This window comes from Coturnix japonica, chromosome 26, assembly GCF_054131305.1.
Source record: "Coturnix japonica strain WE chromosome 26, WE-NBRP24, whole genome shotgun sequence".
Classification (NCBI taxonomy): domain Eukaryota; kingdom Metazoa; phylum Chordata; class Aves; order Galliformes; family Phasianidae; genus Coturnix; species Coturnix japonica.
In genome coordinates, this window is record NC_140688.1 from 5,282,461 (window position 1) to 5,308,904 (window position 26,444).

At 48.1% G+C, this 26,444-nt stretch overlaps 1 protein-coding gene and 1 pseudogene across 2 annotated transcripts in view; both read right to left on the reverse strand.

Annotated features, from left to right (window-relative positions):
• Window positions 1-26,444, reverse strand: part of LOC146756747 (uncharacterized) — a 252,104-nt gene that overhangs the window by 85,607 nt on the left and 140,053 nt on the right. The gene's annotated exons all lie outside the window — the stretch shown is intronic.
• LOC146756749 (uncharacterized) lies at window positions 5,533-25,882 on the reverse strand (annotated as a pseudogene). The gene is made up of 5 exons (XR_014937372.1): window positions 23,524-25,882; window positions 22,500-23,334; window positions 20,432-22,394; window positions 8,756-8,771; window positions 5,533-7,296 (listed from the first exon to the last, which is right to left on the reverse strand). The product of XR_014937372.1 is annotated as an uncharacterized LOC146756749 (transcript).

Sequence of the window (26,444 nt, forward strand, 5' to 3'; positions counted from 1 at the left end):
TGACTCCCCCTGCTCTCCTGAGTCCCCTGCTCTCCTGAGTCCTGCTCTCCTAACTCCCTCCGCTCTTCTAACTCCTTCTGCATTTTCTCTAACTGAGTTGAAACTTGTTTTGTCTTTCGCCCTCTTACAGGGGCAACCAACGTTGTATCTGGTGTCCCCGATGGTTGGTCCAATTGGACTACATGTGCCCCCGGTGCCTGGTCAAATTGGACTACATGCACCCACAGTGGCTGGCCAAATTGGACTACATGTGCCCCCAATGGCTGGTCAAATTGGACTACATGTGCCCCTGGTAGTTGGTTAAATACATTCAGCTCACCCCGGAGGGCACATAGCTGGTTTCGGAGAGTGTTCCGCTCGAACTGGACGGCACCGAGCTCAGTCTGGAGGTTGTCATAGTTGGACTGGAGAGTGTTGTACCCGAACCGGAGGACATTATGCTCGGCCCGGAGGGCATTGTGCTCAGTCTGGAGAGTGTTGTGCTCAGTCCGGAGGGCGTTATGCACAGACTGAAGAGTGTTGTGCTCAGACTGGAGGGTGTTGCAGTTGGGTTGGAAGGCATCGTGCTTGGACTGGAGGGTGCCACGCTCAGACTGGAGGGTGTCATACTTGGACTGGAGAGTGTTGTACTCGGACCGGAGGGCACTGTGCTCAGTCTGGAGAGTATTGTGCTCGGTCCGGAGGGCATTGTGCTCAGTCAGTAAACCATGACAGGTTCCTGTAGTACACATAAAGAATGTGTTGGGAAAAACAGTTTGGGTCCTTCCAGCGTCTGGAAAGGGCAAATCTCTCCGGGGTACTGTCTTTGCCCAGGGACCTGGGTGCACGTGGTGGGTGATGGACAAAAATGGGAATGTCCAATGTGTACCACAAGGGAATTTGATGTTGGGGGAGTGCAGCCAATGATTTTCTTGTAGATATATAGGTAGAGTCTCAGAAAATGTTTGACAAATGTCCAATTAGGTACAGGACTTAAGATAGAGTGGATTAATGTTAAGGAAACACTTTTTTCTATATAGCTTAATTAGGCATTCTGTAAGCAAGTTTTCCATCTGGACTCTATATCGTGCACTGGCCATGCATGTATAGAGCACACATGGAAAGAAGTATAAGTCAAAAGGAAATCTGCAGTGGCGGCTGGGAAAGGATGAGTGCACCTTGATGTGGGGGACGCCCTACTAGTGCTGCCTTTCTCCTCCACCGCTGACATGTTTTCCTTTTTCTGGCAGTTTGGCCATTTTTCTCAAAATTAATAATTAATAGTGGGTTAGGTTATAGAGTTTTGTTCTCAACTTAGGGATTTGTATGGAATAAATATAAATTGTCAAGAAAATAAGTTTGCTGATTACTCACAACTATACGTATGAGTGTGTATGTATGTATAAACATAATGTAATGATGTAGAATAAGGGGTGGAATGTCATGGTTTAATAATTTTGTAATTTTGCTATCAGTATTCCACATCATAACATCATATAAAGCATGAATAATTTTACTGAATCTGCAACTTACAGAAGAAGACTACATCTCCCAGAGAGCAACACGATAGGTCACGGGACCTGGACTCTATATTAACTCTGTCGCAGACTAGACTGACGTCTTTCGAGTTCTGGCGTTCAGGGCAGTGTGTGGGAGCCTTCAGCCGTTCGCCTAGATTCACAGTGTGGCCTCTCAGTTACGGGACTCATTCTCTCTCCTATTTTGCTTGATTCATTAGCTCAATTTTCAATTTTCAATTATACTGTATTATATTGTGTTATCCGGTATTTCGATATAGTATTTAGTAAATAAGTGTGCCTCCTTAGATCGTTGCCGCTGTTTTCTTTTCCTAATTAACTTTTTCCTTTCGGCCTAGGGCCCATCTGGGGCCCACGGCCCCCTGTCACGGACGCAGGTGGATTTTTCATTCAAACCGTGACAGCGGGACATGTTGGAACTCCAGTACGAGCTGCAGTCAAAAGCAGCCAAATGGTATGCCACCACTGACATTGCTAATGCCTTCTTCTCCATTCCTTTGGCTGCAGAATGTCAGCTGTTGGGGTACTAAGCTGTCTTTGCAAGGATTTATGAGTGCATACAGTAGTTCTGAGTAGATGGAGTGTTCTAGAAGAGCTGAGTAAGGCCTGCAGATTAAGAGTTAGTGGGTGGGGGTGTTTAGTTAGGTGTGTGTAGAGGCTCTCTCGCGTGCATCGGGCTTTGTGTAGAGGGTGTACGTGTCTGCACAGGATTTAGACATCATGGCATCCATGTTTGTGTCTCTCCCCCGGAAAGTCAAGGTCCTGGGATAAGTCAGGTTAATTTGCAGATACGTCAGTAGGCCACAGTTTGCCTTCACCTGGAGGGGCATTCAGTATACTTGGAACCGTTTGCCCCAGGGGTGGATACACAGCCCAACCATTTGCCATAGGTTGGTCCAAACTGTACTGGAACAGGGTGGTGCTCCTGAACACCTGAAGTACATTAATGACATTGTTGTGAGGGGCGATACAGCAGAGGACGTTTTCACAAAAGGAGAGCAAATAATCCAAATTCTTTTACAAGCTATTAAGCAAAGCAAAAGGCCTGCCCAGGAAATTCAGTTCCTATGTATAAAGTAGCAGGATGGACATAGTCACATCCCAGCTGATGTGATCGAAAAACTCACTGCCATGTCTACATCAACTAGCAAGAATGAGACATAGTCTTTCCTGGGTGTAGTAGGCTTTTGGAGGATGCACGTTCCAAACTACAGCCCTACACCTTTATCAGGTAACACAGAAGAAGATTAGTTTTGGATAGGGCCCTGAACAGCAGAAGGCTTTTGAGCAGATTAAACAAGAGGTACCCTGTGCCGTGGCCCTGGGGCCAGTACAGATGGGACAGGATGTAAAGAACATCCTCTACACTGCTGCTGGAGAGAAAGGTCCCACTCGAAGTTTGTGGCAAAGAGCCTCAGGAGAGACCTGAGGCTGACCCCTGGGATTTTGGAGTTGAGCATACAAGGAGTCCGAAGAGTGCTACACTCCAACTGAGAAGGAGATCTTAGCTGCGTATGAGGGGATTCAGGCTGCTTCCGAAGTAGTTGGTACTGAAACACAGCTCCTTCTGGCACCTCGACTGTCAGTGCTGAACTGGATGTACAAAGGAGAGGTTCCCTCCACCCATCGTGCTACTGATGCCACCTGGAGCAAGTGGATTGTGATGATTACACAACGAGCTCAGATGGGGAACCTCAGCCTTCCAGGGATCCTAGAGGTGATCATGGACTGGCCTGAAGGTAAAAAGTTTGGAACATCAGCAGCAGAAGAGGTGTCATAGTATCATAGTCTCGTGCGGGTTGGAAGGGATTTTAGAGATCATCGAGTCCAACCCCCCGGAATTCGAGCCTCCTGTGTAGCAGAGCGGCACTTCTACCACTTGCGCCACAGGGGGGATTCACGTGCTAAAGAGGCCCCACCATACAACGAGCTTCCAGAAAATGAAAAGAAATATGCCCTGTTCTCAGATGGATCATGTCACATCATAGAGAAGCAACGCAAATGGAGCCCCACACAACAGGCTGCAGAGGCTACTGAAGGTAAAGGAGAATCAAGTCAGTTTGCAGAGGTAAAGGCTGTCCAGCTGGCCTTAGATGTTGCTGAAAGGGAGAGGTGGCCAATGCTTTATCTTTATACTGACTCATGGATGGTGGCAAATGCCTCATGGGGGTGCTTACAGCAGTGGGAAAAAAGTAACTGGCAACGGAGGGGTAAACCTATCTGGGCTGCTGGACTGTGGAAAGACATTGAAACCCGAAGGTACGGTTGTAAAGGTGCGTCATGTGGATGCACACGTGCCCAAGAGTCGGGCTACTGAAGGACAACAGAACAACCATCAGGCAGATTGAGCTGCCAGAATTGAGGTTGCTCAAATTGACTTGGACTGGCAGAATAAGGGTGAGTTATTTCTAGCTCGATGGGCTCATGAGACCTCGGGCCATCAGGGAAGAGATGTGACATATAAGTGGGCCGGAGACCGAGGGGTGGACTTAACTATGGACACTATTGCGCAGGTTACTCATGACTGTGAAACACGTGCCGTAATTAAACAAGCCAAGAGGTGAAACTTCTCTGTGAGCAAGGACAATGGCAGAAGGTTAAATACAGGGAGGAGTGGCAGGTTGATTATATCACCTTGCCACCATCTCACAATTGAATAGTGAAAAAAGACTGCATAGTAGATGAAAAGGGAACACTTTGCTACAGAAAGGGAAAGGGGGCCTCACTAAGGCAAAGGGTAGTTACAGATAGATAGTTTATGTTAAGGAGGGGCAGAGAGGGGGAATTGCAGACACTAATTTTGAGAAAACAAGGAGATGAAGACCATGAAGAGAAGGGTGGAAGAGCCCCAGAACAGTGTGGTGATTAGATGTCCACAGAGTAAGCTGGAATGAGTTTGGGGGGTGCCCCTCCCGCAGGGTCGAAAGTTTACAGCGAGGAAGATGATGAGCCTTCATCCCACAACCACCCCCACAACTCAGTACACATGCGCAAGGGGGGAGAGACTGCATGCTAATGGGGTCTCATGAATATAATTAATATGTATCCAAATTCCTGCAAACTATTGATTATGTATTAGTTCAGCCTATATCTGTTGCACATTTTGTCCTAACGGTGTGCAAGTAAGGTGGAGCTATCCCCCATGCACCAGGGTGCATGCGCATCACTCATTAAACATACCTGCTTTATAACTGCTTCGTGGTTATGGAGTTGGATTACGCAAGTCACAATGGCAAGTATTATGTGCTTACCATGGTGAAAGCAAACACTGGGTGGCTTGACGCATACACAGTACCCATACTACCACCTGAAACACCGCACTGAATCTTGAGAAGCAAGTCCTATGGTGACATGGCACCCAAGAAAGATATGAATCTGAAAATGAGACACAATTCAAACATTTCCTTATAAAAACAGTGGGTTTATCATATCCCCTACAGTGACCAGCTTCTGGTAAAATTGAACAATGGGTTGTTGAAAGCTATGTTGAAAGCAATAGATGGTGGAACACTGAAGCACTGGGAGAAGCATTGGGCAGAAGCCACTTGGTTGGTCAGTATGAGAAGATCTGTCAATCATGAGGGTCCTAGCCAATCCAGCCCCCTGCACAATGTAGAGAGAGATAAGATCCCTGTAGTACATGTAAAGAACATGTTCGGAAAAGCTGTTTGGGTCCTTCCAGCCTCTGGAAAGGGCAAACCACTTGGTGAAATTTTTTTTGCCCAGGGACCTGGGAGCACTTGGTGGGTGATGCAGAAAGATGAGCATGTTCAATATGTACCACAAAGGAATTTGATGTTTGGGCAGTGCAGTCAGTAATTCTATGTATATATATGTAAATAGACCCATGTGTGTCATACATTTTAATTTTTGTTTATTTATATGTATTTTAAGCATGATGTAGCGATGTAGAATAAGAGATGGAATGGCATGGTTTGGTAATATTTTTTCTATTGGTGTTTCTCATCATATCATCATGTGGAGCACAGAGAAGAACTACACATCCCAGAGGACCTCAGTTTCAATTAGACTGTATTATATTGTGTAATCTTGCATCCCAACATCATAGTTAGTAAGGTAAGTCTTCCTCCTTAGATTGTTGCTGCTGCTCTGTTTGTTTCCCTGAGCCCAGCTCCCATCTCCCTACCCCCTTTCCCTTCCCATTTTTGGGGGGCAGGGAGCCCAAAAGACTGCTAACCCCCTGTCACGGACATAGTTTGATCTAGATAACACCGTGACACTCTCCTGTATGGATGCTTCAATTCAGAACTCCCTTCGAAGCTCTTCCCACACTCAGGACACTTTCAGGGTCTCTCTTCCGTGTGGATGCAGTGATGGCACTTCAAAGCACGCCTCATGGCAAAGGTCTTCCCACACTCAGAGCACTTATATGGTCTCACTCCTGTGTGGATGCGCTGGTGCACCTTCAATTCATAGCTGCTTTTGAAGCTCTTCCCACACACAGGACACGTATAGGGTTTCTCTCCTGTATGGATGCGCTGGTGGAGCTTCAAATCATAGCTGCTTTTGAAGCCCTTCCCACACTCAGTGCACTTAAATGGTCTCTCTCCTGTGTGGATGCGATGGTGGCGAGTGAGTTTGGAACTGTTTATGAAGCTCTTCCGACACTCAGTGCACTTAAATGGTCTCACTCCTGTGTGAATGCACTGGTGGTAATTCAAAACAGAACTGCTTTTGAAGCTCATCCCACACTCAGAGCATTTATATGGTCTCTCTCCTGTGTGGATGCGCTGGTGCCATTTCAATTCATAGCTGCTTTTGAAGCTCTTCCATATTCAGTGCACTTAAATGGTCTCTCTCCTGTGTGGACGCGATGGTGGTCGGTGAGGTAGGAACTCCTTTTGAAGCTCTTCCCACATTCAGTGCACTTAAATGGTCTCTCTCCTGTGTGGATGCGCTGGTGCGATTTCAATTTATAGTTACTTTTGAAGCTCTTCCCACATTCAGTGCACTTAAATGGTCTCTCTTCTGTGTGGATGCGCTGGTGCGATTTCAATTCATAGCTGCTTTTGAAGCTCTTCCCACATTCAGTGCACTTAAATGGTCTCTCTCCTCTGTGGATGCGATGGTGGTAGGCGAGTTGCGAATTATATTTGAAGCACTTCCCACACTCAGTGCACTTATATGGTCGCTCTCCTGTGTGGACACGTTGGTGCCTTTTGAGTTTATAACTATCTTTCAAGTTCTTCCCACACTTAGCACACTTGTACAGTCTCTCTCTTCTGTGGATACACTGCTGGGAAGTGAGGTTCCCAGTGTCCGTGAAATTCTTTCCACAATCAGAGCACTCGGAGGCTCTCTCTCCGGTGTACATGCACTGCTGGCCAGTGGGTTGGACTCTCCTTTTCATGCTCTCTGCAGAATCACAGAACTCGTAATGCCTCTTTGCTGAGTCCATGCACTGGCGGTTAGTGATGCTGGAATCTGTTTTAAAGCTTTTCTCACACTCAGCGCACGGATTCTGCTTTTTCATCCAGCACGCATCCTTGCTCCTGGTTTCCTCAGGCTGCTTTGGACCTATGGTGAAGTCCACTGGCTTCCTCAATGTCATTCCCAGATGCGTTCCCAGGGGCTTCTTGATGTGCTCACCCGGACCTTGCTGCAGGCCTTCATGGGCATCCCTTCTGATTTCTTCCACAGAGATGTGACCCCACTGTCTATCTGCTACACAACTTCTCTGCAGAACCTCCTTTGCATTTTTGATCCCACCAGCTGCTGGATGACAGAGAAAATGCAGCAATAGCACACGGTGCCCAAAATAAAACACAGGCAGAGAAGGCTCTTACAGCCCCAACATTCCCCTTCCCTCCACCATCTCACCTGGGATGAGGTCTCCTGGCATGGCCTCAGGGCTACGCACATCTGGGATCCAGGGGTCTTCCCCACTTTCAAGCAGGGAGATCACCACGGGCTTGGGGCCTGGAAATGGAGCTTCAGGGAGAGAAACAGGGAACAAGAGAGCATTTCCCTCATTCTGGCACAGTGCCTGTTCAACAGCTCACTCTGTCTCCCTCCCCATGGACAAACCACCCCTTGGGCCTGAATGTTGGAGCAAAGAATGATTTGACATCTGAACATTATGAAGGGATATTTTTTTTATATGTTCAACAGGTCATCAGCACCACTGTGTCCCTCCCCATGGAGAAAACAACATTTGGGTCTGAATGACACCGTGCCTACAGCTTCCCTTGGAGCAAAGAATGCTTTGACATCTCTGAACATTGTGAAGGGATATTTTTTCTTTCAAATTTACTTTTAAACAGATTACTTATTTTCTTACAATCTACCAGTGGTCAAGGCATCAAAATGTTGATGGCAATTGCATGGAAAATCCTCAATTTCATAGCAGTATTCAGGGATTCATCTGTGAGCTGGAGCTGGTGGCACCATGCAACACTCAACACAAGGGCTGGTTTTCTCCCTCCTGGCTGATGCCTGCTTGCCAGCAATGACTCTGCAGCTTTGATCACAGTGCCGTGCATACTAATCCCTTCTGAAACTCATGCTTCTCAGTATCTCCTTTCTTGCTGGCACTGCTGTGTTAGTCAATATGTAGCTGCATGACAATTATTCAAGGCCCAGCTTGCAGAGGCTCATTCTGCACAGCCAAAGGTGCCCTAACGAGGAGGAAAGGCAGACAAGCTCTCACCCAGCGAGGCCACGCACTGGTACGTCTCCAGCATCACGTCCCGGTAGAGCGCTCGCTGTGCAGGGTCCAGCAGCGCCCACTCCTCCCTGCTGAAATACACGGCCACCTCCTCAAAGCTCACGGGCTCCTGCAAGCAAAGAGGCTCCTTGCTGGGAACAGCCAAGGCCCAGGCAAACAGTGCACACAGGACAGAACCTCCCATCCCAGCTGCTTCCCTGTCCCCTGCACACACACGCTGGCTGAGAGCACCTCCCTCTTCCCCTGCATTCACATCCCTGGCCCTTTGGCCTCTCCTGCCTGCTTCCCCAACCCCTACCTCAGCTGGATGTGCTGCGGCCATTTCCTGCTCTCCTGCAGGCTGGGATGATCACGGCTGGAAGGCAGAAGTTGAACTGGAGCCTGCAGGGAGAAGAGAAATGGCATGGGAGCTGTGAGGGAATGCAGCAGTCCCAGTCCCAGATCAGCCCTTCTGGAGGGCACTGCCTGGCCTTGCAGAGGAAGACAATGAGCTGCAGTACAGGAAACAGCCTAGCTGAGAGAGATAAACTGCCACAAAGCTGTTTCATACTGGGAGGCTGATGCAACTGGTAGCAGACACTTAGTTCAACAGCTGAGACTGAGCTGGGGACTTACGACAAAGCACGGCAAGGAGGCAGCCATCTTATCCCAAAACAGGGAGCAGCACAAGTGCCCCTCCAGCTCTGCTGCACAGCAGCAGGCTGCACTACAGGACCTGCCCTCAAGCAGGGGTCTCTGCAGCTCACACCTGCACAGAGATCCCTTGCAGCTTGACATCAAGACTCCTTCTCAATACTGATCTTCTCTAAGGCACCTGTGGTTACTTTGGAGCTTTCATGTGCTCTATAAGGCTCTGCCTTAGAGGGACCGTTTGATTCCTTCCACACAAAGCCTTGAGCAAGTTTGGGACTAGGAGAGGATCCAGCCACATCCTAGCTCCTTACCTCTGTGGTCTGAAGACATGAGAAAGAAAGGGGAAGTACTCTGAGCCTCGTGACTCAATGGGATGGCCTCCTGTAGCTGTGCGTGTAACCCTACCCTCTATGCAGTAAATAACCAAGTGTATCCAGTCACCTCAGAAGGGGAGTTTTATTGGAGGTCTGAGTGGAGAAGAAAGTTGAGGACATACAACAAGGACAGGCTCTGCTGACTGGGGGATCTTTTGACTGACTGCAAGCACGTCTAAATGGGACGGCTACCCAGGAAAGAGCTGCAAAAATACTGTTAGAAAATGGTATGGCCATCCAACCATCCAGCAGGAGATGCAGAAAAGCACCTGGTTCATGGAAGAACACTGTGAATGCAGCCCCCAACACACAAACACAGCAAGCCTCAGCGCAGATGGCAGCTGCCAGCAGAGCAGCCTGCTAGAGCACTGCCTCTATAGATCTGTGAGAGGAACACCTGGTGGCAAATAGATTAAATCCTCTGGCAGATGTCCATACGTCCTCTCAGGAGCGGAAGTAGAATTGTGCTGCCAGCTTCTCATCGTCTGTTCCAGAGCCCAGTGCCGGAGCTGCTGCAGATGCTGAACATGCTCAGGGCCCGCAGCTGTGCGCTCAAGGCATCTGCAGCTGCCGGGACAGACTCAACAAAAGCCTTGCCAGGGCTTTGCACAGCCCCAGCTGAGCCATCAGGCAAGCGCTCAGCAAACAAAAGGTAACGCCATTTCAAGGGTCGCCAGAGGCACGTGTTGCCCGCAGGGTCCCCGAAGGGAAGCTGGGGGCTGCCGGGGAGAAGCAGGGGGAGTGGAAATTCCCTCTTGGAGGCTTCACATTAAGACACTCCAAAGGAGGCATCGGGGAGTTTAAAACTTCCATCATTCCACGCGTGCAGAGCTGCAGAGCGAGGCCATGTCGTGTCACCCGTGGCCCAGAGGAAGAACTGCAGTCCCAGCTGCACTGTGTTACAGAGATCCAACCGGGCAGCAGAGCACGCTGACCTCCTCTGCTCCCTTCCTCACTGTCCCAGCTCCAAGCCCGTTCCCGTGCCCCTCGGAGCCCAGCCCGGGCTGCATAAACTGCTGCCCTGGTTGCAGCCCGTCTGGGACAGCAAACCTGCTGCGCTCAGTGGGAGCTGGAGCCGGGACCAGGGTCCCGCCTGGGGTACGGCAGTGCGGGTTCCGCCCCGTCCGGGGCCGCTCCCCGCTCCTCTCCCGGTGCTGCTGGCAGGGGGCAGGAAGCGTGCGCTCCTCTGCACGAGCCACGAAGGGCACCTACCTTGGGTGCGGAGCAGGCTGCTCCCAGCTCTGGTGCAGGTAGCCGGGCTCCTCGGAGTCGCGTAGAGCAGAGGATGCCGAGTGCCCTCAGCCCGGAGCTGGCCGCAGGACGGCCTTGGTGCACCTCCTTCCCCCGCGGTGCTGCCCGGATGGCTTCCAGCCAGGCTCTCGCCTCTTCCGCACAGGCTCAGGAAGGCAGGAATTCCCACAGCGAGCACGCCCGGAGCTCGTTCTCATGGCACATCTGCCCCCGGGGGAGGGCGATGGGAGGGGTGTAGGGGAGAACGGTTTGAGGGAGGGAGGAATGGGGGCTGTGTTTTGTTACGCTAATGAAGCATCGCTTTCTGCCGGCTCTGTGCTTCCTTCGGTGGGGACATTCGCACACCCTTGTGGTCAGACATCCCTCCCTTGCTGTCCTGGCGTTCCTTTCACTCCTTTCCCCCACGAGTATGTCCCAGCAAGAGGCAATCTCCGGTACAGCACCAGAGGACATTGTATGTTGAACAGAACTCTTGCAATGGAACCGAGCTGTGGGTAGCAGCTTTACCCAAAAGCTGCGGTAAGAATACGACTATCCCCAGATCCTTGTCTAAGGGTCCTAATAAGTCTTCTGTGAAGCAATACTATGGAGTTCTGTGTGGGTTTTTGGTCCGTATGGTTGTCTGCTATAGACTCACATTTCAAAACCGTGTCAAAACCAGGCAAAGTCTTGTGATTTAAATAAAGGGATAGCTTTATTCAATTAAGGAAGGTGGTAAAGTGAGCAAAACAGAGCTGGGTGCTGAGGGGAGTCTGTACTCTGCCAGGGTGGCAATTTGAACAAAGGTTCTGCATTTGTACAGTTGTTATCTCTTTTATATATTCCAGTCATTCTTGTGGCTGTGCAGATTATTGCTGCGGTTGTAGAGTGTTGTGGGGGTGAAAGTCAGCAATCTTTTCCTATATCTTTGGTTATTTTCTAGCAGCTTATGTGCCCTGGCAATGTGTAGTTTGCAGTGCTTGCTGCTTCTTAGTTTCCCTGCTTTACAACACGATTTACATTTTACAACACTGTTTACATTCCAGGACTCCTGTGAAAGCACCACTGAGTTTCATTTGACTAACAAACTTAACCCTTACCTATCACAATCTCCCTTTTTCTATTTAATCCTGATTTTGTTCATTAAATTCTTTTACTGCTTCTTTAGCCCTTTGGAGGGTAGATTCATTATCTTCCTTGCTACTGATACGTTCATATTCTTTTGTTACTAACATTAAATAGGCTGTTTCTAACCGACCCTTAACAATAGCAATAAGTGTATTGAACAGAAATGGTCCAAGAGTTAGTCTCAGGATTAATAAAATAAGAGGTACCGCTAAAGTGGACAGCAAGGTAGTCAGCCAGGGAGAACAGTTGAACATTGATTCATAACAGCTTTGTTGCATCTCTCTCCTTTCTCCCTTTTTCTAGTCCCTCTCGTATTTTGATGACTATTTCTCTTACAACCCCAGTATGGTCAGCTTATACCCAGCACTCCTCTCAAAGTGCAGCACACAGCCCCCTACCCAACCTCCCCGCTGTAAAAAGATAAGGTCTAATGTATTGGGGGTGACCCTACGTACCCAGTGCAATACATTCCAAATTGCCACAGATACCAACTGACTGCCATACATTTTGTGGGAATCAATTGTTGTTTCTGCATTTAGAACAAGATACGAGTATTTCGTTTCAAGCTCTCAGCATCTAAGTGAAGCAATTTGTAGTTATTAAAAATTAGGTTAAAGTCATACGTAAAAAGACTGCAGCTCATTTCTGTCCAGCCATCTGAAATAGAACTACTGATTTTCGGTGCTGGACAAACAAGACCTGAGTAATAAAGGATCCAAAGAGGAGAAGTTAAAATAATTAACAGTATAACTGTATAAACTAACACAATGTGTATATATATATATATATAAGTCATGATATACCTATACAAAAGTATAATTGAGGGCATGTGGAACTGTAACTGAGGGTACAAATAGCGGAATAGTGTTCAAAGGAAAATGGGTTAAGGAGAAAGTGAGTTTATCTGCGCTGGTATGAGAGATTCTGTAGATATTCAAGACCCAACTGGGCGCCTACCTGTGCAACATGGTGTAGGGATCTTGCTTTGACAGGGGGTTTGGACTTGATGATCTCTAGAGGTCCCTTCCAACCCCTACAATTCTGTGATTCTGTGAGAGCAATCCCCCTTCATTGTTCCCTCCCCCAGCAGGAACTTTTAAAGTGAGAGAGAACCAGGGAAAGAAACTGCTGCTGTAAACAGCGAAGGGGGAGGTGGAGAGGACGGGGCAATGGAAGTGAGAATAGCCATCATGTGCAGAGATCTAGGAAACCTGAAATCCCAGTGTTAGCGCTTGACGCCTCTGGAGAGAAGGAGGCGGAAGGGAAATAGGATGTTAGTAGTTTATGTAATGATGAGAGTTTGGAAAATAAGTTTGGGACAGACACAGGCTGAAGAAAGTACTGGCAAGGTATAACAGAGATGTCAGGACGGAAGAGTGGTGAATGATAGGAAAACTAACCAAAACAAAACTGATTGACGTACAGATATAAAAGTAATTGGGAATAAGAACAGCTGTTACTGTTGTGGTGCCAGAATAGGGCCGTAGGATCCAGAGATCCCCTCAGGGAGAGTTGGGGGGATGGGGTCTTGAAGATCCCAGGGAGGGCTCCTCCCCACTGGAAGGAAAGCAGTGTGCAAACTGCAATGGGAAATTGCATCTAGGGAAGCAGGATATAGAGGTTCATTTTCTGGTGGATATTGATGCTTCTTAGAAGCTATTGCCCAACAAGAAAAGGTTTCCTTTTTTGGATTAATTAAATATAAGCTAAGAAAACAAGTAGGAATACAGAAATTCTTGTACCTGCCAGGTTACTCTGGGAAGAAATTGAGTAAAACTGGAGCTAAGAGTGCGATGATATTGACTGATTAAAAACTGTAACTCTGGCTTTAACACAAACTGAGCAAAACATTGTGTCATGGTTTTGTAATGTTGCTGTCAATATTCCACATCATAACATTATGTGCAGTTTGGATCATTAGAAGCTTCATACTCCAGTTCCATGGAATAACAACGTTCCGAATACAAATCTCTCAGAAGAAAACTACATATCCCAGAGGACTTCATGGCCAGAGATAAGTCACACGTAGAGGACATATTTATAATCTTGCTCCCAGGCTGGAGCTCTCTTTTTTGGGCTGGGGGCCCTATGGGGCAGCTGCCCCCTGTCATTCCCAAAGGTAAATCTAGGTAACCTGTGACAGATTTTGGTGGAGATGGCGGGCATAAGCTGCTGCTTTTTAGCTTTTAGAACAAATCTCTCTTTGCTCTCAGAGAGCTTTGTTAGGGGAGTGATATCTTTTTGTAGCTGCTCACTGAGAGTGTGACCTTGAAAGTCCAGGCAAACTGTCAACATTCAGGAGTAGCTGTAAACTCTGAGCATTGCTGTCTTGCTTTTGTAAAGAAAACAAAGGGATTTCTTTCTCTCCCAGAGCACAGCTAGCTAGGTGTGACTTTTACAGCGCCTGCCAGCTACTGCCAGCTATGAGTCTGCTCTTTATTTTAGGAGCACTGCATAGGGGATTCAAAGCCATCATGTTCTTTGAAACTTACTGGCCCTTCTTAATTTATTGATTTCTTGTTATAGAATATATGCATTATACAACCAAGTAAGGGCCTGGTACTTCTACGCAATGTGGTATGATGTGAATTTTGACACTTGCATCCCAGATGAAATAGTTAATTTTACAATGACTAATTTCACAATTGCTAATTTCACAGCAGCTAATTTTACAAACACCACGATGTTCAATCTGGTTTCCAGGCTGCCTTATCAGATTGCCACACAGTTTTTGAAAACCGAGTTAGTGTTCATCCTTGTGTTCATACTCATGTTCATGTTATCATTATCAATATATATGAATGTACTTCTCTCCATTCGTTCTATGCGGAAGTCCCCTCCAAAACCAGAAAATGCTGACTGGCAGGGAATATGGAAAGGTTTAAGAAAAATCTTAGAAGCGTGGGGACCCACAGTGTAATGGGATTTCACTCTTGAACACCTGAGGGACCCTGAGAAATTGAGTATTTGAGTCAGAGATCTAAGGAGGTAAACCATACTTGGGGGTTGGCTTATGCTTACCGTGCTCTATATACTACTACCCTGGAGAGAGAGAGTTTCCTATCTGAGGTTCAAATCTCAAAAGAAAATCCCCAAGTTAATACTGATCAGTCACAGGAGGCACCAGTAATAATATCAGTTGCCCATGTGGAAGGAAGAAATGGAAACGGGTGTCCTTCTGTCTAGGACGAGAAGAAGGAGAAGCAGAGGAGGAGGCAGCAGAAGATCCAGGTAGGGGGTCTGGATTGGCACTGAGAAATGCAAAAAAACAAAACAAAACAAAAAAAAAACAAACTAAGAGGCATGAAGAAGAGAGTGATGAGGAGGAAATCTCTATTACCATTCATCAATCTCTGAAGATGGATGAATTCCAAGGCTCAAGAAAGGAGTTTACATGGCATCAAAATGACGGTCTCTTGCCATATTGATTCGCTGCTGGGACAACGGGGCCAACAGCCTGTCTCTAGCTGGTAATGAATCTCACCAACTAGGAAGCATTGCCAGAGACCCAGCTATCGACAGAGAGATTAGCAGATGTTTGGATGGAGCTGGCACCCTCTGGACTGTTAACAGCCGTGAGGGAAATGTAACCCTTCAAGAATGCTTTGAAGCCTCAGACTAGTAAGTGGGATACCATCGAAAAAGGTATCCAGTACCTGAGGGAAATGACTGTGGTGGAAATGTTTCATAGTTTCATAGTCTCGTGCGGGTTGGAAGGGACCTTAGAGATCATCGAATCCAGCCCCCGGGATTCGAGCCTCTGTGTAGCAGAGCGGCACTTCTACCACTTGTTGTGCCACAGGGGGGATTCGAACTCCGGGCCCCAGTGTTGCAAGGCGGTGTCCTTAACCACTGCGCCACCGGGGCACACATGTTGTATGACCCTGATCCACAAGACCATGATCCTGAGAGAGTGAGGACCAAGCCTAGCATGTGGCAGAAACTCACAAGTACAGCACCAGAAAGATATGCACAGACACTGGCAACAACATTTGGAAGATCTGAGGAACAAGAGAGAAGACCTCAAGTTTTTGAACTGATTATGACACTTCGAAACTATGAAGAGCAGCTCCCCCCAGTACACACCGCAGTTTCTGCCATCTCACGAGTAGAAGACTGATAGATGAAATGCACAAGAAACTATTTCCATCGACTAATTGTGATGGTTGAGTAGTAGTATCAGAAACGACGGATGAAGGTCAGTCTCCATACGGGTCACCAGGTCTAGTGAAGGACCTGATCAAAATATTCCAATCCTACTCCTCACCTGTATCATCAAAAGTTTCAGCTATTAGACGCACGTGCTTTCCAGCTCGAGCAAGGAACAACAGTAAGATTGCACAGCGTGTTTCCATGTGGTGCTACCTACGGGACCACAGAGAAGACATGAGGAAGTGGCACAACCAGCCTACTCCTGTACTACGAGCACGGGTGAGAGAACTACAAAACAGACCAACCACCAGTGGAGTTGCTCCAGTCATCACAGGTAACCAATAGAGGGGCCCTGCCCTCAGTCTTGGCGGGGAGAGGGATAATAAGAGTTTATTGGACTGTGTGGATTAAATGGTCTGGCACATCATAACCACAGAAATATAAGGCACTGGTGGATACTGGTGCACAGTGCACTCTAATGCCCTCGAGTCATGAAGGGACAGAATCAATCCATATTTCTGGAGTGATTGGGGGCTCTCAAGAACTGACTGTGTTGGAAGACGAAATAAGCCTCACTGGAAATGACTGGCAAAAGCATCCTATTGTGACTGGCCCAGTGGCTCCATGTATACTTGGTATTGATTACCTCAGAAGGGGGCATTTAAGGTTCCGAAGGGGTATTGATGGGCCTTTGGAATAGCTGCTGTAGATATGGACATTAAGAAGCTGTCTGTTTTGCCTGACCTGTCAGAGGACCCAACTGTTGTGGGGCTGCTACAAGTAAAAGAGCAGCAGGTACCAATTGCTACAAAGACAGTGCACAGACAGCAGTACCACACTAACAGGGATTCCTTGCTCCCCATTCATGATTTGACTCGCCAGCTGGAGAATCAGGGAGTGATCAGCAAAACTCACTCACCATTGCCACCATTGACATTGCTAATGCCTTCTTCTCCATTCCTTTGGCTGCAGAATGTCGGCTGTTGGGGAACTAAGCTGTCTTTGCAAGGATTTATGAGTGCATACAGTAGTTCTGAGTAGATGGAGTGTTCTAGAATAGCTGAGTAAGGCCTGCAGATTAAGAGTTAGTGGGTGGGGGGTTTAGTTAGGTGTGTGTAGAGGCTCTCTCGCGTGCATCGGGCTTTGCGTAGAGGGTGTACGTGTCTGCACAGGATTTAGGATGGTATATAAGGAGTGTGACGCAGCGAAAAAATGAGAGAAGACATCATGGCATCCATGTTTGTGTCTCTCCCCCGGAAAGTCAAGGTCCTGGGATAAGTCAGGTTAATTTGCAGATACGTCAGTAGGCCACAGTTTGCCTTCACCTGGAGGGGCATTCAGTATACTTGGAACCGTTTGCCCCAGGGGTGGATACACAGCCCAACCATTTGCCATAGGTTGGTCCAAACTGTACTGGAACAGGGTGGTGCTCCTGAACACCTGAAGTACATTAATGACATTGTTGTGAGGGGCGATACAGCAGAGGACGTTTTCACAAAAGGAGAGCAAATAATCCAAATTCTTTTACAAGCTATTAAGCAAAGCAAAGGGCCTGCTCAGGAAATTCAGTTCCTAGGTATAAAGTAGCAGGATAGACATAGTCACATCCCAGCTGATGTGATCGAAAAACTCACTGCCATGTCTACATCAACTAGCAAGAATGAGACACAGTCTTTCCTGGGTGTAGTAGGCTTTTGGAGGATGCACGTTCCAAACTACAGCCCTACACCTTTATCAGGTAACACAGAAGAAGATTAGTTTTGGATAGGGCCCTGAACAGCAGAAGGCTTTTGAGCAGATTAAACAAGAAGTACCCTGTGCCGTGGCCCTGGGGCCAGTACGGATGGGACAGGATGTAAAGAACATCCTCTACACTGTTGCTGGAGAGAAAGGTCCCACTCGAAGTTTGTGGCAAAGAGCCTCAGGAGAGACCTGAGGCTGACCCCTGGGATTTTGGAGTTGAGCATATAAGGAGTCCGAATAGTGCTACACTCCAACTGAGAAGGAGATCTTAGCTGCGTATGAGGGGATTCAGGCTGCTTCCGAAGTAGTTGGTACTGAAACACAGCTCCTTCTGGCACCTCGACTGTCAGTGCTGAACTGGATGTACAAAGGAGAGGTTCCCTCCACCCATCATGCTACTGATGCCACCTGGAGCAAGTGGATTGTGATGATTACACAACGAGCTCAGATGGGGAACCTCAGCCTTCCAGGGATCCTAGAGGTGATCATGGACTGGCCTGAAGGTAAAAAGTTTGGAACATCAGCAGCAGAAGAGGTGTCATAGTATCATAGTATCATAGTCTCGTGCAGGTTGGAAGGGACCTTAGAGATCATCGAGTCCAACCCCCCGGGATTCGAGCCTCCTGTGTAGCAGAGCGGCACTTCTACCACTTGCGCCACAGGGGGGATTCACGTGCTAAAGAGGCCCCACCATACAACGAGCTTCCAGAAAATGAAAAGAAATATGCCCTGTTCTCAGATGGATCATGTCACATCATAGGGAAGCTTCGCAAATGGAGCCCCACACAACAGGTTGCAGAGGCTACTGAAGGTAAAGGAGAATCAAGTCAGTTTGCAGAGGTAAAGGCTGTCCAGCTGGCCTTAGATGTTGCTGAAAGGGAGAGGTGGCCAATGCTTTATCTTTATACTGACTCATGGATGGTGGCAAATGCCTTATGGGGGTGCTTACAGCAGTGGGAAAAAAGTAACTGGCAACGGAGGGGTAAACCTATCTGGGCTGCTGGACTGTGGAAAGACCTTGAAACCCGAAGGTACGGTTGTAAAGGTGCGTCATGTGGATGCACACGTGCCCAAGAGTCGGGCTACTGAAGGACAACAGAACAACCATCAGGCAGATTGAGCTGCCAGAATTGAGGTTGCTCAAATTGACTTGGACTGGCAGAATAAAGGTGAGTTATTTCTAGCTCGATGGGCTCATGAGACCTCGGGCCATCAGGAAACAGATGTGACATATAAGTGGGCCGGAGACCGAGGGGTGGACTTAACTATGGACACTATTGCGCAGGTTACTCATGACTGTGAAACACGTGCCGTAATTAAACAAGCCAAGAGGTGAAACTTCTCTGTGGGCAAGGACAATGGCAGAAGGTTAAATACAGGGAGGAGTGGCAGGTTGATTATATTACCTTGCCACCATCTCACAATTGAATAGTGAAAAAAGACCGCATAGTAGATGAAAAGGGAACACTTTGCTACAGAAAGGGAAAGGGGGCCTCACTAAGGCAAAGGGTAGTTACAGATAGATAGTTTATGTTAAGGGGGGGCAGAGAGGGGGAATTGCAGACACTAATTTTGAGAAAACAAGGAGATGAAGGCCATGAAGAGAAGGGTGGAAGAGCCCCAGAACAGTGTGGTGATTAGATGTCCACAGAGCAAGCTGGAATGAGTTTGGGGGGTGCCCCTCCCGCAGGGTCGAAAGTTTACAGTGAGGAAGATGATGAGCCTTCATCCCACAACCACCCCCACAACTCAGTACACATGCGCAAGGGGGGAGGGACTGCATGCTAATGGGGTCTCATGAATATAATTAACATGTATCCAAATTCCTGCAAACTATTGATTATGTATTAGTTCAGCCTATATCTGTTGCACATTTTGTCCTAACGGTGTGCAAGTAAGGTGAAGCTATCCCCCATGCACCAGGGTGTATGCGCATCACTCATTAAACATACCTGCTTTATAACTGCTTCGTGGTTATGGAGTTGGATTACGCAAGTCACAATGGCAAATATTATGTGCTTACCATGGTGAAAGCAAACACTGGGTGGCTTGACACATACACAGTACCCATACTACCACCTGAAACACCGCACTGAATCTTGAGAAGCAAGTCCTATGGTGACATGGCACCCAAGAAAGATATGAATCTGAAAATGAGACACAATTCAAACGTTTCCTTATAAAAACAGTGGGTTTATCATATCCCCTACAGTGACCAGCTTCTGGTAAAATTGAACAATGGGTTGTTGAAAGCTATGTTGAAAGCAATAGATGGTGGAACACTGAAGCACTGGGAGAAGCATTGGGCAGAAGCCACTTGGTTGCTCAGTATGAGAAGATCTGTCAATCATGAGGGTCCTAGCCAATCCAGCCCCCTGCACAATGTAGAGAGAGATAAGATCCCTGTAGTACATGTAAAGAACATGTTGGGAAAAGCTGTTTGGGTCCTTCCAGCCTCTGGAAAGGGCAAACCACTTGGTGAAATATTTTTTGCCCAGGGACCTGGGAACACTTGGTGGGTGATGCAGAAAGATGGGCATGTTCAATATGTACCACAAAGGAATTTGAGGTTGGGGCAGTGCAGTCAGTAATTCTATGTATATATATGTAAATAGACCTGTGTGTGTCATACATTTTAATTTTTGTTTATTTATATGTATTTTAAGCATGATGTAGCGATGTAGAATAAGAGATGGAATGGCATGGTTTGGTAATATTTTTTCTATTGGTATTTCTCATCATATCATCATGTGGAACACAGAGAAGAACTACACATCCCAGAGGACCTCAGTTTCAATTAGACTGTATTATATTGTGTAATCTTGCATCCCAACATCATAGTTAGTAAGGTAAGTCTTCCTCCTTAGATTGTTGCTGCTGCTCTGTTTGTTTCCCTGAGCCCAGCTCCCATCTCCCTACCCCCTTTCCCTTCCCATTTTTGGGGGGCAGGGAGCCCAAAAGACTGCTAACCCCCTGTCACGGACATAGTTTGATCTAGATAACACCGTGACACTCTCCTGTATGGATGCTTCAATTCAGAACTCCCTTCGAAGCTCTTCCCACACTCAGGACACTTTTAGGGTCTCTCTTCCGTGTGGATGCACTGATGGCACTTCAAAGCACGCCTCGTGGCAAAGGTCTTCCCACACTCAGAGCACTTATATGGTCTCACTCCTGTGTGGATGCGCTGGTGCACCTTCAATTCATAGCTCCTTTTGAAGCTCTTCCCACACACAGGACACGTATAGGGTCTCTCTCCTGTGTGGATGCGATGGTGGCAAGTGAGTTTGGAACTGTTTTTGAAGCTCTTCCCACACTCAGTGCACTTATATGGTCTCTCTGCTGTGTGGACACGATAATGGTTGGTCAGGTTGGAACTGCTTTTGAAGCTCTTCCCACATTCATTGCACTTAAATGGTCTCTCTCCTGTGTGGACACGATGGTGGTTGGTCAGGTTGAAACTCCTTTTGAAGCTCTTCCCACACTCAGTGCACTTAAATGGTCTCTCTCCTGTGTGGATGCGCTGGTGCGATTTCAATTCATAGCTGCTTCTGAAGCTCTTCCCACATTCAGTGCACATAAATGGTCTCTCTCCTGTGTGGACACGCTGGTGCGATTTCAATTCATAGCTGCTTTTGAAGCTCTTCCCACATTCAGTGCACTTAAATGGTCTCTCTCCTGTGTGGATGCGCTGGTGTGATTTCAATTCATAGCTGCTTCTGAAGCCCTTCCCACATTCAGTGCACTTAAATGGTCTCTCTCCTGTGTGGATGCGCTGGTGCGATTTCAATTCATAGCTGCTTTTGAAGCTCTTCCCACATTCAGTGCACTTAAATGGTCTCTCTCCTGTGTGGATGCGCTGGTGCAATTTCAATTCATAGCTGCTTTTGTAGCTCTTCCCACATTCAGTGCACTTAAATGGTCTCTCTCCTGTGTGGATGCGCTGGTGCGATTTCAATTCATAGCTGCTTTTGAAGCTCTTCCCACATTCAGTGCACTTAAATGGTATCTCTCCTGTGTGGATGCGACGGTGGCGAGTGAGTTTGGAACTACTTTTGAAGCTCTTCCCACATTCAGTGCACTTAAATGGTCTCTCTCCTGTGTGGATGCGCTGGTGCGATTTCAATTCATAGCTGCTTTTGAAGCTCTTCCCACATTCAGTGCACTTAAATGGTCTCTCTCCTGTGTGGATGCGCTGGTGCAATTTCAATTCATAGCTGCTTTTGAAGCTCTTCCCACATTCAGTGCACTTAAATGGTCTCTCTCCTGTGTGGATGCGATGGTGGTAGGTGAGGTGGGAATCATATTTGAAGCACTTCCCACATTCAGTGCACTTATATGGTAGCTCTCCTGTGTGGACACGTTGGTGCCTTTTGAGTTTATAACTAACTTTGAAGTTCTTCCCACACTCAGCACACTTGTACATTCTCTCTCTTCTGTGGATACACTGCTGGGAAGTGAGGTTCCCAGTGTCCGTGAAATTCTTTCCACAATCAGAGCACTCGAAGGCTCTCTCTCCTGTGTACATGCACTGCTGGCCAGTGGGTTGGACTCTCCTTTTCATGCTCTCTGCAGAATCACAGAACTCGTAATGCCTCTTTGCTGAGTGCATGCACTGGCGGTTAGTGATGCTGGAATCTGTTTTAAAGCTTTTCTCACACTCAGTGCACGGATTCTGCTTTTTCATCTGGCACGCATCCTTGCTCCTGGTTTCCTCAGGCTGCTTTGGACCTATGGTGAAGTCCACTGGCTTCCTCAATGTCATTCCCAGATGCGTTCCCAGGGGCTTCTTGATGTGCTCACCCTGACCTTGCTGCAGGCCTTCCTGGACACCCCTTCTGATTTCTTCCACAGAGATGTGACCCCACTGTCTATCTGCTACGCAACTTCTCTGCAGAACCTCCTTTGCATTTTTGATCCCATCAGCTGCTGGATGACAGAGAAAATGCAGCAATAGCACACGGTGCCCAAAATAAAACAAAGGCAGAGAAGGCTCTTACAGCCCCAACATTCCCCTTCCCTCCACCATCTCACCTGGGATGAGGTCTCCTGGCATGGCCTCAGGGCTACGCACATCTGGGATCCAGGGGTCTTCCCCACTTTCAAGCAGGGAGATCACCACGGGCTTGGGGCCTGGAAATGGAGCTTCAGGGAGAGAAACAGGGAACAAGAGAGCATTTCCCTCATTCTGGCACAGTGCCTGTTCAACAGCTCACTCTGTCTCCCTCCCCAAGGAGAAACCACCATTTGGGCCTGTATGACATCGCAACTACAGCTTCCCTTGGAGCAAAGAATGCTTTGACATCTCTGAACATTATGAAGGGGTATTTTTGCTTTCAAATTAAACTTACAACAGCTTATTTATTTTCTTACAATCTACCAGTGGTCAAGGCATCAAAATGTTGACGGCAATTGCATGGAAAATCTTAAATTCTATAGCAGTAACCAGGGAGTCATGTGTGAGCTGGAGCTGGTGGCACCATGCAACACACAACACAAGGGCTGGTTTTCTCCCTCCTGGCTGATGCCTGCTTGCCAGCACTGACTCTGCGGCTTTGATCAGAGTGCCGTGCATACTAATCCCTTCTGAAACTCATGCTTTTCAGTATCTCCTTTCTTGCTGGCACTGTGGTGTTAGTCAATATGTAGCTGCATGGCCATTATCCAAGGCCCGGCTTGCAGAGGCTCATTCTGCACAGTTAAAGGTGCCCTAACGAGGAGGAAAGGCAGACAAGCTCTCACCCAGCGAGGCCACGCACTGGTACGTCTCCAGCATCACGTCCCGGTAGAGCGCTCGCTGCGCAGGGTCCAGCAGCGCCCACTCCTCCCTGCTGAAATACACGGCCACCTCCTCAAAGCTCACGGGCTCCTGCAAGCAAAGAGGCTCCTTGCTGGGAACAGCCAAGGCCCAGACAAACAGCTTGCACAGGACAGAACCTCCCATCCCAGCCGCTTCTCTGTCCCCAGCACACACATGCTGCGTGAGGGCATCTCCCTCTTCCCCTGCATTCACATCCCTGGCCATTTGGCCTCTCCTGCCTGCTTCCCCAACCCCTACCTCAACTGGATGTGCTGCGGCCATTTGCTGCTCTCCTGCAGGCTGGGATGATCACGGCTGGAAGGCAGAAGTTGAACTGGAGCCTGCAGGGAGAAGAGAAATGGCAGGGGAGCTGTGAGAGAATGCAGCAGTCCCAGTCCCAGATCAGCCCTTCTGCAGGGCGCTGCCTGGCCTTGCAGAGGAAGACAATGAGCTGCAGCACAGGAAACAGTCTGGCTCAAAGAGATGAACCGTCACAAAGCTGTCTCAAACTGGGAGGCTGAAACAACTGGTAGCTGACACTTAGTTCAACAGCCGAGACTGAGCTGGGGACTAAAGAGAAAGCAAGGCAAGGAGGCAGCCATCTTACCCCAAATCAGGGAGCAGCCCAAGTGCCCCTCCAGCTCTGCTGCACAGCAGCAGGCTACACTGCAGGACCGCCCTCAAGCAGGGCTGTCTCTGCAGCTCACACCTGCACAGAGATACCTTGCAGCTTGACGTCAAGACTCCTTCTCAAAACAGACTTTCTGTAAGACACCTGTGGTTACTTTGGAGCTTTCTTGTGTTCTCTAAGGTTCAGCCTTAGAGGGACTGTGCAGGTATGATTCCTTCCACACAAACCCTTGAGCACGCTTGGGACTAGGAGAGGATCTAGCCACATCCTAGTGAGCAGCGATGTAAGATACAGAGGCTCTGGTGGAATTTAGAACAAAGGGGGGCTAGAGGGAGATAGTTATATGTAGTTTGTAGGTGGGAAAAGGAATGATCTAGTTAGAATAACAAGGAATGGAGACAATGGCTCTGGGAGAGCAGGAAGGATGCAGATAAGAAGTGAGATCTCCCTGAGACACCTGGGGAGGAGAGGATTAGAAGTTTAAATATCAGAAGAGGAGTTGCATCTCCCTGATAAGATGGGCGATAACAAGAGGGGGGTCTGCATGCTAAAGAACTATTGAATATGTATCAGAATTTCGAGAACTCATTGACTATGTATTAGATGTACCTATATCTATGTCACGATTTTACAGATTGGTGTGCAAGTTTGGTTGGAGCTATCCCCCTTGCACCCGGCACTGCACAACACTGGAATAAACATACCTGCTTTATAACCCATCTCTGGATTATAGAGTTTGATTCCGCAATCACTAGCACCTTACCTCTGTGGTCTAAAGACACGAGAAAGAAAGGGGAACTACTCTGAGCCTCGTGACTCGATGGGAGTGCCACCTGTAGGTGTGTGTGTATCCCTACCCTCTATGCAGTAAATAACCAAGTGTATCCAGCCACCTCCGATCCTGTTTGTCACTACTAAATCACTACAGCATATCCCTATTATATCAACAAATATAAGCCTGTTTCTCCCTTAGGAGTGTATACTGTGTTTCGATCCACCTGTGACCAATGGGGAAAGTCTGTAGGATGGCAAGAAGGGAAACAAACTGACAACAAGAGACATTAAGTGCATCCCAAACTCTTCTGTGAATGACTGCTTATTGTCTACCTTTGCTGCAGGAATGGGAAAAGGGAGTTTTATTGGAGGTCTGAGTGGTGAAGAAAGTTGAGAATATACAACAAGGACAGTCTGTGCCAACTGGGGATCTTTCGACTGACAGCAAGCACGCCTAAAGGGGATGGCTACCCAGGAAAGAGCTGCAGAAATACTGTTAGAATATGGTATGGCCATCCAACCATCCAGCAGGAGGTGCAGAAAAGCACCTGGTTCATGGAAGAACACTGTGAATGCAGCCCCCAGCACACAAACACAGCGAGCCTCAGCGCAGATGGCAGCTGCCAGCAGAGCAGCCTGCTAGAGCACCGCCTCTACAGATCCGTGAGGGGAACACCTGGTGGCAAATGGATTAAATCCTCTGGCAGATGTCTGTACATCCTCTCAGGAGTGGAAGTAGCCTTGGGCTTGCTGAAATCAACCAAGCCCTCATAAAAGGGTTGGGAAAAATACTTTGTGAAGGAAAATGATGTAGTTCTCAAAACCACCTACTGCTGATGTTACCTAAAAGTGATGAGGGCTCACATTCCTTGTGTAAGGAAGTGCAAAATGGCGAGGAGTCAACTGGATTTTACACACTTCTCAAATAAACAGGATGGCTTACTTAAACACAGAAACAAATCAACAAAACATCCAAAAAACTCCTGAAAAGAGAGAGTATCTGACAGCACTGCAGCCAAACCAGCCTGTGACGGTCACTACCACCACCAGACAATGCTGTGCTGGGAATTTTAACTCAACCAGGAAGGCAACTTATCAAATAGTAGCAGCTCAAAACAGAACAATTAAGGCAATAAACAACCACGTGGTTACAACAGCCTTGTTGAGCCCTTGTTAGAGCACTCCATGATACCTGCATTACATCAATAAATACATTCCTCCCTCCCTCTTCAGCCGAGCACGCAGACTGCGCTCACTGCCAGGGGGCGCTCTCAGCAGCGCGTGCCCTTTGCAGAAGGCACCTGGGCTGTGCTTTACTGACCTGCTGCTGCTCGGCCGTGTTCTCAACGCGTGCTCCAGTCAGCCCACAGGCTGCCAGCTTCTCATCGTCTGTTCCAGAGCCCAGTGCCGGAGCTGCTGCAGATGCTGAACGTGCTCAGGGCCCGCAGCTGTGTGCTCAAGGCATCTGCAGCTGCCGGGACAGCCTGAACAAAAGCCTTGCCAGGGCTTTGCACAACCCCAGCTGAGCCATCAGGCAAGCGCTCAGCAAACAAAAGGTAACGCCATTTCAAGGGTCGCCAGAGGCACGTGTTGCCCGCAGGGTCCCCAAAGAGAAGCTGGGGGCTGCCGGGGAGGAGGAGCAGGGCGAGTGCAAATTTCCACTTGGAGGCTTCACATTAAGACACTCCAAAGGAGGCATCGGGGGGTTTAAAGCTTCCGTCAATCCACGCGTGCACAGCTGCAGAGCGAGGCCGTCTCGTGTCTCCCGTGGCCC